The 15,868-nt window shown below is 41.9% G+C and overlaps 1 long non-coding RNA gene across 1 annotated transcript in view; it reads left to right on the plus strand.

Annotated features, from left to right (window-relative positions):
• The window catches only part of LOC106509989, a 36,035-nt gene continuing 23,003 nt past the window's right edge, over positions 2,837–15,868 (plus strand). Inside the window, exons 1-4 of the long non-coding RNA XR_002343142.1 lie at positions 2,837–4,406; positions 9,977–10,136; positions 14,405–14,445; positions 15,113–15,267. This is a non-coding gene — a long non-coding RNA (uncharacterized LOC106509989). The remainder of the gene's footprint in view (positions 4,407–9,976; positions 10,137–14,404; positions 14,446–15,112; positions 15,268–15,868) is intronic.

Raw genomic sequence — 15,868 nt, forward strand, 5'->3', positions numbered from 1 at the left:
GTAAACTACAGATGAATGGACCTTATCCCCAGAGTTTCTGATTTAGTAGGTTGGGAGTGGAGCCCAAGAATTTGCATGTCTGACAAATTCCCAAGTGACACTGATGCTAGGATCTTGATGTGCATTTTAAGAACTGTTTTATAGTAGTAATGTGTTGCTCAAATTGTATTACAGTCTTGTGACTTATTTCTCCTTTGTCATAGAGTGTAATTTCCCAATGACTAGGATACTTGTATCCACCAAATGTAATTACTTTCCACCTCAGGTGATACTTGAGGAGGACCAACAGACACTTATTAACCAATACTTTTCTTATATCAGACATCAAGTATAATATTACTGAGACCTGCTACTTGCTTGATACATTTCAGTGTAATTGAGATGATCATAACTTCTTTTAATAATTATTAGATGCCAATTATGCTCGTCTGAGCACAACCTTCGGTGCATTGCTTTAGTTGGTGACTGAGTTTCCTAGGTAGAGGTTTGGTAATCCACATTTTCTCATCAGCAAATAGCTTACAAACCATCTCCTTAAGATGGGCCTATTTCTCTGATAGGCAGATAGATCTCTTCTACCAGAGGTTCTTTCACTTGCTTCAGTTCCAGATAGTGGCATTTTTCTCACTCTGCCCCCTAAATCAGGTGGAGGTGCAGCCTTCATTGTTCCTCATGGACATTTATGATGTGTAAACATATCTCACATTTATTTAGAGCCTATTATATTTCAAAAGTTACAAGGCAACTTGCATGTCTTAACTCATTTAATCTTTTTTTTTTTTTTTCTTTGTTGGGGCTACACTTGTGGGATATGGAAGTTCCTGGGCTAGGGGTGGAATCGCAGCTTCAACTGATACTTGTGCCACAGCCACAGCAAGTGGTATCTGAGTCACATCTGCAACCTACACTGCAGCTCTTGGCAATGCCAGATCCTTAGCCCATTGAGTGAGGCCAGGGATTGAACCCACATCCTCATGAACATACTGGGTTCTTACCCACTGAGCCACAACGGGAACTCCCTCATTTAATCTTCACCACAACCATTTGAAGAATGTATTTTTCACTGGAGTTCCCGTCGTGACACAGTGGAAACAGATCCAACTAGGAACCATGAGGTTGTGGGTTCGATCTTTGGCCTTGCTCAGTGGGGTAAGGATTTGGCGTGGTGAGCTGTGGTATAGGTCGCAGATGCGGCTCAGATCTGGCATTGCTGTGGCTCTGGTGTAGGCTGGAAGCTGTAGCTCTGATTGGACCCCTAGCCTGGGAACCTCCATATGTCATGGGTGCGGCCCTAGAAAAAGACAAAAAAGAAAAAAAAAAAAAAAGAATGTATTTTCATTATCCCTACATTAAAGATGAGAAAATGAAGCCAAAGAGAGAGAGGTGAAGTGGTTTGCTGAGGGTCCCACTGATAATACATGGGTCATCCATGATTTGAACCCCAGGGTTAGAAATTTGTTTGTCTCTTGGTGGTTGTTGGTTCCCTCCCCACCCGCAACCACGATGTGGGTGTGGAGGAGGGGTGCTTGTCCCCAGTCATTTTCCATAGGGTGGGGCCTCATTGCTGATCTGCAGGTTGGTCCTGCACAAAGGAAGTAGGACAAGAGGCCAAGAGCAGCTGAAATGGAGCCACTCTCAGGTCACCAAGTTGTGTCCACCCTGAGGTGGGCTCTACCATCGAGGTATAACTTCTCCAACTTCACCCAAAGCCTCTATGTAGTTAATGCTGGTTAGAAGGGAGCTCTTGCTCTGGTTTCCTGGGAAGGAAACACATGGGAAAAACGTTTTGGGTCTCTTTCTGGCCTCCATGTCTCTGCAGCAGCCATTTCAATGCATCCTTGCTGGTGTCCGCTGTTCCTGTGTTTGGGATGGTGGTGATGAAGTTAAATTTGGTGTGTGTGGAATTACAAAGCCTCATCGTGGCCTCACATCTAAGCAAAGTATCTTAGGTTGGGCTCTCCTGAGGAAGAACCTAGGACGGATGTGAGTGCATGTGGTTTATTGAGAAAATGTTCTTCAGGAAAGCCCATCAGGGAGCAAGGTAAGCAGCATAGGGCAGGGGGAGAGCTGAGTGAGGAAGGATGTGGCTTCAGATCAAGTTCACCGGATCCACAGGAGAAGACCCCGGCACACAGAGATCTCCACAGAGTTACTCTTCCTAGAGACAAAGGGGTGGGTGGGCTGCTGGGTTGGGGAGGGAGGAGGGAGTGGTGGGCTCATAAGTTCTCAGTTGAAGTGACCCCATCAGCTGAGGACAACTCTTCAGGTAAGGGGGCATCTATGAGATGTTAAGCAGTCAGTACCTATGGCCACTGAGAGTGTGTGGTCTGGACCCTGGTTGGGATTTGGGTGTGGTACCAAGGTCTGTTTATAAATTTAGCTTTAGCAGAAATAAATATTTTTATCTTCTGCTATTTGACTCATAAAGCTACTCTTTAGATACAGGAGGAAAAGAGAAGTGATGACCACTCTGAAACTCCAGCAGTAGGCCATCAAGATTTACTCTGAATTAATACCAGCTTGAGATGGCTCATTTATAGAATAATCACGTATTTACTTATGTTTTTTCATTAAGGCACTATAAGATCAAGTTTGTCTAGGAGAAGGAAATGAAAATAATAATTTGGGAGTTCTCCTTGTGGCTCAGTGGAAACAAATCTGACTGGGATCCATGAGGCCACAGGTTTGCTCCCTGGCTTCGTTCAGTGGGTTAAGAATATGGCATTGCTATGAGCTGTGGTGTAGGTCGCAGATGCAGCTCAGATATGGTGTTGGTGTTGCTGTGGCTGTGTTGTAGTTTGGCAGCTGTAGCTCTGATTCTACCCCTAGCCTGGGAACCTCCATATGCCATGGGTGTGGCCCTAAAAAGACAAAAAAAAAATTTGTTTGCCTTGATTATTTTTTCCTCATAATTGAAGGGTATGACTCCTACTTGCATATCACTAAAAAAAGAGAGCAAGAAAAGTCAAAGTAAATACATATAGTAAATATATATATTTATATTTATAGTACTTTTGGCTACTGTTGTTGAGATTGTTCCAGCCATGAAGCCTCCATGAAATCTTTGTAACATATTTGAGAATAGCCAGGCTTCAGAGAAGGACAGAGGCAGATTCAAATAGAGATTCTGCCCTCAGTAAACTTCTTCCACTAAGGAAAATTACTCAATCTCTTTAAGATTCCTTTTCTTCATTCATAAGATTGTTGGGAGATACAAAAAGATGTTGTATCTGAAATTTCTCTCACAGTCCTTGGCACATAGTAGGTGCATAACACATAAAAACCACTCATTTGATAAAGATTTATTGCCTGTTCTACTCTAATATATGCTGAACAATGCACTGGGCACTGGGTCTATCAGCATGGCTACAACATAGCCCTTGGCCCCCACGAGCTCTTAGTCTAGTGAGGGAAAGAGACACATGAGTAAATAATTACAGTGTTAAGTGGGACAAAAGAGGTGCAGTTTTGGGAGATCAGATGAGGAAATAATTGCCTAGGGGAATCCAGAAAGTCTTTGCAGAAGAGGAAAAATTGATTTCACAAGATGGGAACAAGCTTGCTAAAAGAGTAAGGGAAACTGTAGACTGATTTTTTCAGATGTGTGGTGATATAGATCCCTTTCCTAGCCATCAGGGATGAACAATGATTGGGTCATTGTATCATGTCTTTTTATGTGCCAAGGACTGTGAGAGAAATTTCAGATACAACATCTTTTTGTATACGACCCGTTCTGGCCAATGGCACCTGAATTGACATTTTCTGGGGGCTTCTGGGTACGATTTTCCTTTTGGTGGAAAGGCAAATATGCATAAGGAGAAGTGTTTCTCTCTTCATTCCAGCTTTGGACATTATCATGTGCATGTGAGAATATAACTCTGGGAACCACTGTAGCCATCTTGAGATCATGAGGGAGGAGCCAAGACAATTGCAGAGACCAACTCAACTATTTCTGAATAGTTGAGCTTCAGAATCAACTTTGAACTTACCATCTCTGGGTTGTGTGATATATTAGAAAAATAAGCCATAATTTTTGAGCCAGTTGTTGTCAGGTATTCAGTTAATCCCCAAACACCAAAGCACAAACAACTAACTACATATTCCCATTTTATAGGTTTGGTCACTGAGGTGTAGGAGGCCAAATCATTGATTCAAGGTCTTACTGATATTGAGCAGGGAAGGAAAACCAGGTCTATTGAAAATCCCAAGCCCAGTCTCTGTGTCTTGTTAAAAAAAAAAAGTTAAAAAATATCTTTTCTCTTCCCCAGGTATTGGACTCTGTTTCATTCACCTCCCCTCCCGAACACCCCAGGAAGTTTTAGAATCTGCCTCTGGTTAAGCACCAGGGTAAGGCAGCAGTTCAAAAACACATGGATGCTCCATTAACCAACTTTACTATATAATAGGTAATAATTACAACTTATTGACAGTTTGATATATGCTTTGTGCTAAGTGCTTTACATGCATAATTTTATTCTTGCAACTACCTTGTGAGGTATATCGTTTCATATGAGGAAAATGTGTTTCTGTAAGGTCAAAAAACATGCCCGCAGTCATACAGCTCACAGTGGCAGAGCCACGATACAAACCCACTTTTACCAGCGTTTTTAACCACCATACTATACTTTGCATACTCCTATAATCCTGCTCTACATAAGCCATCTGAAAATCCCAAGAAGAAAATAAACAGTTTTCCCAGCTTCTTTTCTGCTTTTACAAGGCAACCTCACTGCCAATAGATGTTTCTGCAAGAATACATTTTACTTTTGCCAAGACCGAGAGGGAATTAACTTAATGTGGTGCCCAGCTGTTTGCCAATAAATTATAATATCTTAGTTGGAAGAGATTGTGGAAGCCATCTTGTCCAGCTTTTCCTTCCAAGACTGGCGTCTCCAAGCAGAGGTTATTCAACTTTGTGGAGTAACTTCCACTGATCTTGTAATGGCTCACTTTGACATTGCTCCAGTTGTTAGAGAACACTTATTTGTTTTTCTATTGGTTTTCTTTTCTTATCTTTTTGTTGTTGTTGTTGTTGTTGTAATATCACTTCAGAAATTCTAGGTCTATCTTCTGTATAAGATTTGGCATCACAGAGTAAAGGGTTGATACCCTCCCGGCATGGTATGTTGTATATCCTTGCTAAGTTTGGGTTGCTTATTATTAAGATGGCAAGAACATCTCTAAAAATATAGCATCAAAGAAAGGGTGAAAGGAAAGGCTCACAGCTCTAGTACAAATCCCCTAGGGAATCTGGGCAGTTTGGTTAGATGCTACTTTAGGCGTGCACTTTTTGGAGTAGGTGACCTGAGAGACAGTGGGGAGAGAGCAGGAGGTAGTCTTCCTGTCTTTGTATCAGGCACCCTGTTGTGTCCAAGGGTCAAGTGTCACATGATAGAATGTCCCATTTTAAGAGTATGTACCTCCACAGAGACTGCGTGCATGTCAGTTACCTTCAGGAGAGGGCCACTGATGTGGCGGCGGTAACATTATAAGAGTCCTGTCTGGTACCCACACCTAGGTTGGTATATAAGTACTCAGTAAATGCTAATTCATTTCACATTTTCTTATTCCATGTGCAAACCTTTCAAGTTCTTTTGAGCCAACTCTCCCTCAATTCAATTCAGCAAATATCCTCTGAGTACACTGTGTTTGTATTGGTTTCCTAACCATGCTGCAACTCCCCAAGTGCAGGGATTGCATCTTCCTATTCTTAAGTCTTATTCCGTAATCCTTAGACAATGATAGATTCCAAAGGGGACAAGCCTCTCAAGTGGTAATTCATATACCATGTCACTGAAATTTTCGTTCTTCAACAAGGGGAGCAGAATTACATTGCCAATGGAGTTCCCGTTGTGGCACAGTGGTTAACAAATCCGACTAGGAACCATGAGGTTGCGGGTTCGATACCTGGCCTTGCTCAGTGGGTTAACGATCCGGAATTGCCATGAGCTGTGGTGTAGGTCGCAGACGCGGGTCAGATCCTGCGTTGCTGTGGTTGTGGCGTAGGCCGGTGGCTGCGGCTCCTATTACACCCCTAGCCTGGGAATCTCCATATGCTGCAGAAGTGGCCCTAGAAAAGGCAAAAAGCCAAAAAAAAAAAAAAAAAAAAAAAAGAAGAATTACATTGCCAAGTTATTTTGGGGCCCCCAGAATTCCTAATAGCCTTCACTGGATGGTAAATTGTTTAAACTTTTAAATCTAATAGAGGTTGCATGGGGGGAGTTGGGAGGATCCGATCACGCCAACATGGCTTTCTGTCCTTCTACAACTCTTGTCACAGTTGAGACCGTGTCCTAAACTAGCTCAGCTTCAGTCTAGCTGTCATCACAGTTTAGTGTGCATAACAATCTCCTGGGGAGCATTTTGCAGATTCCAAGGCTTAACCCCTCAAGGATTCTGATTTATATGGAGACTCAAAATGGGCTTTTAAAAATAACAACCCCCAAGTAAGAGCATCATGTTGAGAAGCGTGGATGTAGAGTAAATGCAGGGATCCTTAGATTGTCAGCTCAGTGATTTTCCGTGAAAATAACCTTGCTGTAGGTTCAGCAGTGGCCATCTTCTTCTTATTTCTTCCTTGTCTTTCACCCCAGTGTGGACCCTTGTCTTATAAACACTCCCTCCCACACCTCACAGAACTGGCAGCTTGGGCTGAATTCTAGTCCATTAGGGCTGGGTCTCTGTTCCCTGTACTTACTTACACGATAGGGATTTCTGGACCCAGAACAAGGTAAGGGACAGATAATTGATTAGATGAAGATGGTAAAGGCAGAATGTCTGATTTGATGAGACATCACTGGGGTAATAAAAGTGAAGCAGAAACAAAGTAGTTGAACCACTGGCCCCATCCCTACAAGTTGTTTTCCTTCATTACTCAGATTGCTCTTTGGGTTCCTTGCTCATTTGAGCCTTATTTTTGGTTTTCTGGCTTTGGTTTTTGAGTGTGTAAACTCCTATTTCCGACTCTCTAGCCTGACCCTGCACCACTTCTAGACTATGTGCCAGTCTCATATTCCACCATGTTCTCCTATTGATAGCTGACACAGGATAATAATTATGAAGATACTCCTCTCCTGCTACTACTAAATATCTATAGAGTACATATTATATGCTTTATGTTCACAGCAGATGTATGAAGTAGGTTCTGTTTTTTGTTTTGTTTTATTTAGTTTGCTTTTTAGGGCATGCATGCAGCACATGGAAGTTCCTGAGCTAGGGGTAGAACTGGAGCTGCAGCTGTTGGCCTATGCCATAGCCACAGCAACATGGGATCTGAGATGCGTCTGTGACCTACAGCAATGCCGGATCCTTAACCCCCTGAGCAAGGCCAGGGATCAAACCTGCATCTTCATGGTTACTAGTCAGGTTCGTAACCCTCTGAGCCGCAACAGGAACTCCCAGGTCCTGGTTTTAATCCCACATTTTATTTTTTTTTTTTTTTTTTTTTTTTTTTTTTTTTTTAATTTTTTTTTTTTTTTTTTGTCTTTTGTCTTTTTTGTTGTTGTTGTTGTTGTTATTGTTGCTATTTCTTGGGCCGCTCCCGCGGCATATGGAGGTTCCCAGGCTAGGGGTCGAATCGGAACTGTAGCCACCGGCCTACGCCAGAGCCACAGCAACGCAGGATCCGAGCCGCGTCTGTGACCTACACCACAGCTCACGGCAACGCCGGATCGCTAACCCACTGAGCAAGGGCAGGGACCGAACCCGCAACCTCATGGTTCCTAGTCAGATTCGTCAACCACTGCGCCACGACGGGAACTCCCTTAATCCCACATTTTAAATGAAGAAACTGAGGTTAGAGTTATGTAGCTGTTAAGGGGAAGAGCCAGAGTTGAGATACAGACAGTCTCATTTCTGGTGCTGTGCTCCCAACAGACATATTATGTTGTTCTTTTCCATTTCGGATGTACCTGCCATTGCTCACCAAGTGACAAAGAAGTCTCTGAAAAAGCTGCCTTTTCCTTTAAGGTATATGATAAAGTATGGAGATGGGGGAGATGAAAGTTCCCAATAATTCTTTTTTGGAACTCCTCGAGCACCATTGAATTTCAACAAAATTTTCCCCCCAAAGAGCATTTTTGAAACCACGACATTCGCTGTTATCTCTCCTAAGTAATGAGATCATCCCAATGATTTGGGGTTGGGGTGGGGGGCGCTTCATTGCATTTTATCAGTGGCGCCTTTGTTGCACAATTTCTACTTTTCTCTTGAAGATACAATAAAAGATTTATGCCTGATGGACTGTGATGTGGTTTGCATCTAAGAGAAAAACAATTCCTTCCAAAAAAATACCATATCCCCCAATGATTTCATAATTGCAAACAGTGTTGACGAGCTCTTTGGTTTAAATCAGTTTAGAACATATTTGCTGTGTTTTTGTGTAGATATGTTTTGATGTGCTTGCTAAGGAAAAATAATTAAAACCCCTCTGCCATTTCTAATTGAGAAGAAAGAAATGCAACCCATTAGTTGATGTCTACCATAATAAGATTTTTTTTCTCCCTCATTTCATTCCAGATTTGTTTCAAGGATTAACTTGCGTTAAATAGTTTCAGGTCTGAACGTCAGCCATGTTTCTCATTATTGGAGATCAAAATGGCTTAATTCCCTTTGTGTGTCGATGCCACTAAAACACAAGGGAATCTTAAAACTACAAACTTCTGATAGAAGTACACATTTTCCTAGTCAATCTGCCCAGCAGAGCTTGTGTTTTTCCTGCATTTACTGCTGAAACAATGCTTTGTACTGACAAGTTTCAGGGTTCTGGTGTCATGCTCCATCTAGGCAGGACTTACCGTGAATCTAGTTACTCTTGTATCTTCAAATATGTTGACATGAACTTTGCTTTCTAATTCTGCTTGAGTCAACAATTTTCTTTGATCTTTAAGCAGAATGTGTCCATCTGATAGGTTGATAAGCATCTAGGTTAATCCAGGGTCCTCTGGATTTAAACAGATCTGACTTTAAATCCTGATTCCATGAATGGTATATAACCTGGGTCAATTTTTAAAACTATCCTCATCTGTAAAATGGAGCCAGTGATGGTACTTATTATTGGCTGTAGAATGGCATACAAGAGATAATGCACGTTAAAATATTGCTGAGCAACGAGGACACATTAACTGACCCATTAGTTCTATTGTTATGTTACACTCTTGTAGGGGATGTTACCCAGAGTGTTATATTACTCAGAATGACGTGGAGTCTCATTCCCCATCCTGGTATCTCAGTTGGCCTCAGTGAATTAATTAGCCAACAGAATGTGGTGAAAGGGACATTCTGGGACTTTCAAGGCTGAGTAATTAGAACCCTTGCTGCTTTTGCCTGGGTGTCTTGGAATGCTTGATCTGGGGAAAAACAGCTATGTGCTGTGGGAAGCTCAAGCCACATAAAAAGGCCATTGATAGGAACTTAGGTTGCCAGCCCCAGATGAGCCTGTGGTGGTTAGGCACTATCAACCACCAGCCATGTGAGTGAGTCATCTGGGATGTCCAGCCTTGGATGCCTCATCTTGGAAGGGCAAGAGTTGTGCTTTGAGTGGTTTTAATGGTAGTCCCTGGGGCTCACACTCAGCTATCTACACCCACTAGTTTGGTTTCATTGGTGACCAAGGACACATATCTGTTAAACATGTGGACAAGGACAGGAACGTCACATCTTATAACAAAACAATTTACCTCTGTTTAAAGCTAAAGCAGGAGTTCCTGTTGTGGCTCAGCAGTAATGAACCCAGGACCCGCTCAGTGGGTTAAGGATCAGGCATTGCTATGAGCTGTGGTGTAGGTCACAGATGCAGTTCAGATCCCGTGTTGCTGTGGCTGTGGTGTAGGCCTGCAGCTGTAGCTCTGATTTGACCTCTAGCCTGGGAACATTGATATGCCAAAGGTATGGCCCTAGAAATAAAAACAAAAACAAAAACAAGATATTAACATTCTAAGTCAAGACTGTTTCTTAATTTTCTTTCTGCCTCTGAAAGGCACTAATATACTGCCTCGCACCTTCTGCCTAATCTCAAGCCTGGAGTCAACAGAGCCAAAGGGAAATCTCCTTGGACAGGACTTTCCTGATCCCCCCTCACCTTTATTACACTATATGATGTAAGGGGAGATGGTACAGGTTTCAAGTAAGTGCTAAAGGTAAGTGCATAAACAAAGTCATGTTTGTTGTAGTAAGTTGTCAAATCTGAAATGACTACAGGAGAAAAGCTTTAGTGGAGAAAAGCTTTAGCAGAGAAAATGTTGCATAGTTAATAATTGAATACCAACAGGCTGAAATAAGTAAAATCTAACAACTTCCAGCAATACGGCTGCAATGTTTATTTCTCAGATGAATTTGTATGGCTCCGTTTTTATTTGGAATCGATTTTTAAAAGAGCTTTTTCTTCTATTGTTGAATTTCTCTCAGGCAGTACAGGACAATGCTATATGCAAAGTTCCTTACTCCAAATGGGAACAAATGTGGATGAAATCCGCAAAAGCTCCAATCTGCGCCTTCCCTCTTTCCTACTGGAAGAGCTCTCTTCATTTACATAGCAGAACACGGAGCCAGAAGAGGGGAAAATACAAACACGAAATCTCCAAGAGCCTTTTGGAAACAGAGCAGAAAAACACATCGCTTAAGCGGAGAAGCCAAGTAGTTTTGGAGTTCCCAGCAAAGCAGCAGCTTCAGGGGAGAGTGACCTGGGGAACGTGGTGGCTTTGGCTGGAAGATTAGGGGCTGCCGTTCTGCAGGCTGTGGTTGGGGGTGTGGGGGAAGATGTGTAACTGTAGCAAAGTATTTTGAATCTTTTCAGTTTCATTTATTTCCAACCAGGAAAACAAAGTGGAGAAAAAACCTTCAAGAGAAGGGAAAGCCTCAGGCAGTTTTTTTCCTATGGAGGCACAGCTGTGGCTGTCGGACAGTATTGCTCAAGTGTTTTCTTTGGATCTCTTTACCTGGTGCCAACCCTATACAACGCAAGTAGAGAGCTAGCTCCTTGATAGCAACCAAATCCCAGTCAAAGATAACTTTTCTCCTGGCCCCTTTCTGGAGCACAGTGTGGGTTTCATTTGCTTCTAAATGCGAGGGACCTTCCCTTTCTACTTCCCAGCTTCCAGTTTCAGAGGTACAGGCTGCAGGCAAGCATTTCTGCTGCACTGATGGTTGGAAGGTGTAAAATCTTGGCTCATTGAATCTGAAATGAGATGCAAGTGGACCCGGTACTGGAGACCAAATTTTCTATTTTTGGTCCCCTGGCCACAGAAATGCACAAATATGCCAGAGTAACCTTTTCTCTAGAGAAATCATCTCATGGCTGGTTGCACATTAAAATCATCTAGGGAGCTTTAAAAATACTGATGCCAAGGCCCCACTTCAGTCCTATTAAATGAGATGCCCTAAGGGTGGGAACCAGCATCCAGAGTTTTTTAGAGCTCCCCAGGTGATTGTAATCTGCAGGCAGGGTTGAGAAGTCACGGCCCAGAGCTCTCGATCCCACAGACTGCCCTTTTTTGTCCCCTGGGTGCACTCTCCACCCAAAGAGCTTCGTGATCTCCTTCAGTGGAAGCTAAGACTGTCTTTCAGTTTAATTCAGTTCAGTTACAAACAGTTCAATTCAATAAAAATTTATTCAACTGCTTCCCTAAACTTTATTTCTGATTGTGTCTCCCATGAGAGGGGTGAGCACCATGTTTCTCAAATAGGAGGTTGCAGATACTTGAATTTTTCTTTTTTTTTTCTTGGAACCCTATTAAAAAAAAATCTTGTTAAACGCAGATTACAAAATTTTTAAAAATTATCCATTGGATTTGGATATTAATTTTTTTTCCTGACACTCAAAGATCTGAACAGTGTATGTTTGTATGTATGTAAAACATCCATCTTTTAATGTGTTCCTGTATTCAGGGCATGTTCCAAAGCATCCATGAGCTGAGATAATAAGACAGAGTCCTTAGCTTTTGAAGAGCTCCTAGGCTAGTGGGAGACGTGAGACATGAACAAGAAATGAAAGGATTGTGAATGGCTACAGGTAAAAGAGTATATAAAACAGGATGTTTCAGATGAATTCAGGAGAAGGAACTGTGCCTGGACAGGCAGAAATGCTTATAGAGGAGGTGGGGGGTAGCCATTTTCCATGAAGGATTCAGGTAGTGGGAGGAGAAGGTGAACTTTTTGAAGCTGAGAATTAAAATCTTTGGCTAAAGGCTACACGGGAAACACAGGAGGAGACAGGGAGGGAATTTGAGGGCTCCTAACTGTCTTTATTTATTTACTTATTTATTTTTTAAAATTTTTTTATTTTTTTTGTCTTTTTGCCATTTCTTGGGCCGCTCCCACGGCATATGGAGGTTCCCAGGCTAGGGGTCTAATCAGAACTGTAGCTGCCAGCCTACGCCAGAGCCACAGCAACGCAGGATCCGAGCCGCGTCTGCAACCTACACCACAGCTCACGGCAACGCTGGAACCTTGACCCACTGAGCAAGGGCAGGGATCAAACCTGCAACCTCATGGTTCCTAGTCGGATTCGTTAACCACTGCGCCACGACGGGAACTCCTAACTGTCTTTATTTATTTTTTAATTGAAGTATAGTTGACTTATAATGCTAGTTTCATGTGTATAGCAAAGTGACTTAGTTATACATACGCATATATATGTATGTATATATTCTTTTTCTGATTCTTTTCCTTTATGGGTTATTACTAAATATTGAGTATAGTTTCCTCTGCTATACAGTGGATCCCTTTTGGTTATCTATTTCATATATAATAGTATGTTATATTAATCTTAAACTCCTAATTTATTCCCGCCACTTCCCCTTTAGTAACTATAAGTTTGTTTTCTTGCCTGTAGTTTATTTCTGTTTTGTAAATAAGTTCATTTTTATCATTTCTTTTTTATTCCACATATAAATGATATATGTTATTTGTCTTTCTCTGGCTTTTTCACTTAGGATGATAATCTTTAGGTCCATCAATGTTGCTGCAAATGGCATTATTTCATTCTTTCTTATGACTGAGTAATTTTCCACTGTAGATAGATAGATATAGATATACACACCTGTCTTTATCTATTCTTCTGTTGATGGACGTTTAGATTGGTTCCATGTCTTGGCTAGAGCAGATAGTGCTGCAGTGAACACAGGGATGCATGTATCTTTCAGAATTACACTCTTCTCTGGATATATGCCCAGGAATGGGATCCTCCTAACTGTCCAAGCTTTATTTGTTGGAGTCTAACATTTCTAAACCATTTCTGCCTAATGGTTGACTTTTAAATTCACAAACTGACAGCTATACTTGGGTGTGCAGTGGTTGGCAGAACATGCTAGGTGGATGAGACCATAGCTGGTCTTCTTCTGGAAAGTGATGGACAAGGATTTGTGGAGGAGCTAAGAATTTAGGCTCTAGAAATGGGATCGACATGGATTTCATACACTGTTGAATCTTGGGCAAATTCCTGAACCTCCTTCCTCAGCTGTCAAATGAAGACACTCCTGCTCACCTCCTAGGGTCTTGTTTTTTTTTTGTTTATTTGTTTTGTTTTGCTTTTTCTTAGGGCCACACCTGCAGCATATGGAAGTTAGGCTAGGGGTCAAATCAGAGCTACAGTAGCTGGCCTACACCACAGCCACAGCAGCATGGGATATGAGCCACGTCTGCTACCTACACCATAGCTCACGGCAACGCTAGATCTTTAACCCACTGAGCAAGGCCAGGGTTCAAACCCACATCCTCATGGATACATCAGTGGGGTTCATTACCACTGAGCCACAACAGGAACTCTATTTTTGTTTTTAATGAAGGCTCAGTGTTTGTTAAGTGTGAAAAGTGCTTAACAAACTACCTGAACATAGGAAATGTCAATGAACTGTAGCTCTGCCAGTTGAGATAATGACTTTTGTCTTTGTAGTTTTCTTTCATTTTTCTTTGTGTGTACTTGTGCTTCCCATCACACTTTCTTCCCAGCTCTGTACTCCAAGACCATCCCCTTGGCTGATTATGAGATGGGCATGGCTTTGGACAAACAAGATCAACTGTGTTTCAGGGAATAGTCACTAAATCATCAGCAAGGAACAACACAGTTCTAGAAAGTTCTCTGATAAGCTTATCAAGTCTCTTTTACCAATTGGTCCATTCTGCAGTCCGTCATGTCTGCTTCCAAAATGAAAACCACCACAAAAATGACCAGGATTAGTCCCTATGAAACATCAAATCTCATCTCGCCATGGCTTGCTCATCATTCTTCCTTTGCATGTTATGACATGCTGAGGAGGGTGGTATTTGAGAAAGACCTTGAAGAATGCATGGAACGTTCTTATGGCAGAGAACAGGTAGGATTCCAGGTGGTGAGACTAATATAAGCAATGGTATAGAAATATATGTAAGAACAAAAAAGTAGTAAAATCGTTATTTTGTTGAAACACAGGTTGCCATGTCCAGGAAAAGCAGAGGAATACACCTCAATATGTAAGTCTACAAGAATCCCCCTTAAAGTTTCTGCCTTGAGGGGGAAAATTCGGAAAATTTATGTACCTGCTATCAAATAGCTAACATTTCTTAAAGAACTTGGCTCCAAATTTCTTTTAAAATAATTTACCTCACCTTGTATTCTGTTTTTTTCCTCTTCCTTTTTTTGGTGTTTATTTCTTCCCCTGTGTCTCATTGCGGGGCATTTCTGGTGAAGTCTGAGTACTGCTTGCTGAGGGTTCATCTGCTTCCAATGCCCCTTCTGCCCCCCCACGCCCCCCGCTGCCGTAAAATCACAATCTGTTCCTGGGAGAACATATTCATTTGCACAATAACCATTGTAATGGGAAAAAGGAGGGATTCTAACATCAGTTGGGGTATGTATGGCTGGCATGGAAGAAGTCCAACAAGGCGCAGATTCTGCTTTTGTGCATATGTCCTTAATAATAATGGACGGGTAGGGGGTAAGTTATGCTAGAAGGGAGCAAAGCCGTTTCTGAATAGCTGGTTTTCCGAGGGAGTACATATGATGTCAGCAATTAATTAAGGCCCTAAATTCTGTTTTCCTATAAAAATCCTATTTTAGTTGTGGTATCTTTGACGCATATGCTGGCATAAGCAGGATACAGGCCATAAATAAAAATTCAAAAATATCTCTTTCTTGTAGAACTTGGAAACAGAAATTCTGAAATTGAAGGAAACCTACATGGTATCTGGAAGGATCCCCAGATCCTTTCTAAGATGAAGGGCGGTGAAGTCCATGCTCATTCCAGACCCTGAGGGGTTTGATATGGGAGGAAAGGCAACTCTGACTGGAATCAGGTACAGGATTTATAACTGGACAATTTCGAATCCATGTCGGATGATCCTTCAGTGTCAAGAGCATTTCTGGAAGAAATGTTAAGCAATGCCCATGGTAGAGAATTTACCCAATAATGGCCTAAAAATTGGAAATTTCAGGATATTGGTAACAGAGGGTTGGAAGGTCGATAGGACCAGGCATCACAAAGTCCTTTTTGGGCAGCTTTACCTAAAATGAGGAATCATGGATTGTAATTAGAACCCAGGTGGCCTCTTTAGAAAACAATTGAAGGTACATCCAGAGTGATATTTGAGCTGAGAGCAACTTGATTGCACATAGAGGCCAACCTCCTATTTTAGGAGGAAATTGCTGTCTTATGATCACTCAACTAATTGCTATCACAGCCAAGCGCAGAATTATAGTCTTGTAAGAACTTTGCCCATGTTATTTTAATGCCCAACACTCTTTCTACATGGTCCCAAGGGCATCCTGAAATTTGCTGGGTTAGTCCCAAGGTGGGAGTAAGGAGGAATGGGTATGTTACATGACCACTGTGGAAAATCTGACATGTCGTCTAAACTACCAGGAGGAGCAAGTAGCCAAAAATCACAACGAAAGTCC

The sequence above is a fragment of the Sus scrofa genome, chromosome 4, assembly GCF_000003025.6.
Source record: "Sus scrofa isolate TJ Tabasco breed Duroc chromosome 4, Sscrofa11.1, whole genome shotgun sequence".
NCBI lineage: Eukaryota > Metazoa > Chordata > Mammalia > Artiodactyla > Suidae > Sus > Sus scrofa.